Source organism: Phoenix dactylifera, chromosome 2, assembly GCF_051530095.1.
Source record: "Phoenix dactylifera cultivar Ajwa chromosome 2, Ajwa_hap1_PhDact_Kaust_v1.1, whole genome shotgun sequence".
NCBI lineage: Eukaryota > Viridiplantae > Streptophyta > Magnoliopsida > Arecales > Arecaceae > Phoenix > Phoenix dactylifera.
Window position 1 is genome coordinate 9670130 of NC_143191.1, and position 2877 is coordinate 9673006.

Consider the following 2877-nt stretch of genomic DNA (forward strand, 5'->3'; position numbering starts at 1 on the left):
ACAATTTACCAGTATTAGAGGGTAGAGATGCTTAAGCTCGAATTGAATAGAGAGTAGAACAGCTTATTTCATCATTTCTATCCATCATCACAAATAATGCTTCTTAAGGATCACAAAACTCAAGCATCTTACTTTTGGACATCTATTCCATAGAGGTTGTATTCAAAAAGAAATCCAAAAACTGCAGCAGATATATATGATGAAGTTGGAGCATCAACAACATTTGGGGGGAAATATACATGTCAAGCAATACTTAATGGACTATCCAAATTTATTTTCTAGAAAATCTTTAAATTAAGGAAAAGATAAACGTATCTACAGAGATTGCTGATTCAATGTTAAATTTTTAGAATTTCCAGCTACATTCTGACTTCTAGAAAGCAATGATTTACATTAACATTCTGACAATGATTGTAATGTTCTCAGAGGCCCTTAACATTGTGTTTGTCTACATACAACAGAACTTTCAGATGATGCAATTTTACAATGATAACTACCACAAGGAAACACCCTATCTTAAGTAGCTATTCTAAACAAAATACAGGAAATGATAAAAGCCATACATGCCTATGTTAAGACAAGAAAAGAGAGAAAAACAAAGGTGGAGAGTAGCATGTAATCCTACAGCCTCTCGCGGAATGATCTCCTTTTGACATAAGCAGAGGACTAAGAATCAAGGAACAACCAAATGCACATGCTGAAAAAAGCATCAATAGATAACTAATCCCCCTGAACTCCCACTAGTTGCATTACACTGTGCCCAATATATCACAGCAGCTCCTACTGCAACTCGTCCAAAAGTTAGAGAATCTATTCAATTCTACTCAACCAAAACCCAGTTTGCGTTACTGCATAAACAAGCGAAAGCACCCAGAATTGAGAACCCAGATATTCAAATGAAAAAGAATTCCCTCAACTGCAATGGAGAACAAGCAGTAGGAGTGGGCAACCTAGTTCAAACTTCCATTACCTAATTTTATCTAAATATGCGCAGAATCTACAACATACTGTCATTTCCCTCCTAATTGCCTCTGCACCAAGCTCGATTAATCACAACAACAACAATGATGATGATAACCAACAACAACATTGATGATTATGATGACGACGTGATGATGACCCTCCAAAAATCTGTCATACTATTCTGTAATCTTAATTTGAATAAAGATGGGGAAATGAAATACCGAAATCAATCTTCGCCTGTCGGAAAAAGCGTTAGGACCCTCCTCCCACCACGTCCTCCTCTGCTGCCCGATTCCAAATCCTCCACATACGAGGCTGCCGATGGTGCAGGTGGTGGCGGAGGTGGTACCAAGCCAACCGCCGCCGGCCCCACCATACGATGCATCCCTGGCTGCGGCACAGTCCGTCCTAGAAAGCCATGATCATAACCCCCAGTGCTGCCGGTCGGCGATCCGAAATGGCCCATATGCCTCTGCTGATAGTACTGCTGCTGATGCTGCTGCTGCACGGCGGCCGTGATCTGCTGGTGATGCTGCAGCGCAGCGACAGGCACGAACGGCATGAAGGGTTCCGGCCCGGGCCCGCGGCCGAGGAAATGATGAGGAACAGGGCCGCTAGCGAAAAGCTGGTCGGTGGCGGCATCGGCGGCGGAGATGGGGCCGCCTGCTCCTGCGCCGGCTGCGCCTCCGGCCGCGCCGCCAGCGGAGGAGCTGAGGCCCTGCATGCGCTTGAGGTAGAGCCGGTACTTCTGGAGGTGGCTAGCGACGTTCTCGCGGGTGAGGCCGTCGACGCTCATCAGCTGCATTATGGTCTTGGGGACCGCGTTCTTGATCCCCAGGTGGGCCACCGCGTCCACGAACCGCTTGTGGAGCTGCGGCGTCCACACCAGCCGCGGTCGCTTCAGGGTACGAGCCGGCTCGTCGCCTCCGCCGCCGGAGGCGGCGGCGGAGAGGTGGTCGGGGGAGTCGAAGTCGGGCGGGGTTTGGGAGGAGGGTGCGGATGGGGGCGGTGGGAGGGTCGGAGCCGAGTGGAGGTGGTGGAGGGAAGGATTAGGGTTGGAGTTGGAGGGGGCGATGGGGATGTCGAAGGCGAGAGCGAGGTCGGGTGTGATGAGAGTCTGAGAGAGCGGCGTCAGCTCCTCCGGGCTCGGGAGCTGCTCCTCCCACCGTGCGAACCAGTTCGGCTCCTCCTCTTCCCTCATCCCTCCTCTTCTTATTGCAGCTATGGAGATCCAAAGTGTACCGATTTATTGCTATCAGACGAGAAAAGGAATAAACGGAAGAAGATTTGGGGGCAGAAAGGAGGCGCAGAGAGAGGGTGGTGCTGGGGGGAGAGGGTTTCGAGGTGGATCTCTCTCTTTTTTTGGTGTTTTCTGCGGATGCTTTGTGGGTTCGCTTCTCTCTGCTCCTCTCTTTCTATCTTTCAGAGCATTTGGATTGTTTAATTTGGATATTAATTTAGGAATGCAGTGACAGTGTGATCTGTTTTCATCCCATGTTTTGTTTGTTTGTTGGTTGGTTGGACATTTTTTTTATTCCGGCTTTTTGGGGCATGGCTGGGGTGGTGGTGACCTGTAAGAGAGGGCAGATCTTGGGGCTTGGTAATCTAGGCTTGGTCGTGGGGTTTAATTACGGGTTTGGGACTTGCGATTACCCTGGCTGGTCTTTTTCAGTTTTTTGTCCTCGCACTGGCGTCCAGGCGTATGGCTGCCGGGGGGATTTTGTGGTTCAACGCCTAAATTGACTGCCGCCTAACATCTTGGCCTTGCAGATTGGATGTCATATCCTTTTGCTCTTCAATTCAAGGAGAATATTCACTGAGCTCACAATTGCCGATTTGGCAATTTGACCTCTTATGTTTGGTAGAAAATCTCTCAAATTGTACCAATTCTCTCTTGCCATATGGCTAGAAATT

The 2877-nt window shown here is 48.5% G+C and overlaps 1 pseudogene across 1 annotated transcript; it reads right to left on the reverse strand.

Moving 5' to 3' along the window:
• Positions 1-371: 371 nt before the first annotated feature.
• LOC103721848 (transcription factor MYBC1 pseudogene) lies at positions 372-2473 on the reverse strand (annotated as a pseudogene). Its single transcript, XR_015975059.1, has one exon. The product of XR_015975059.1 is annotated as a transcription factor MYBC1 pseudogene (transcript).
• Positions 2474-2877: the final 404 nt, after the last annotated feature.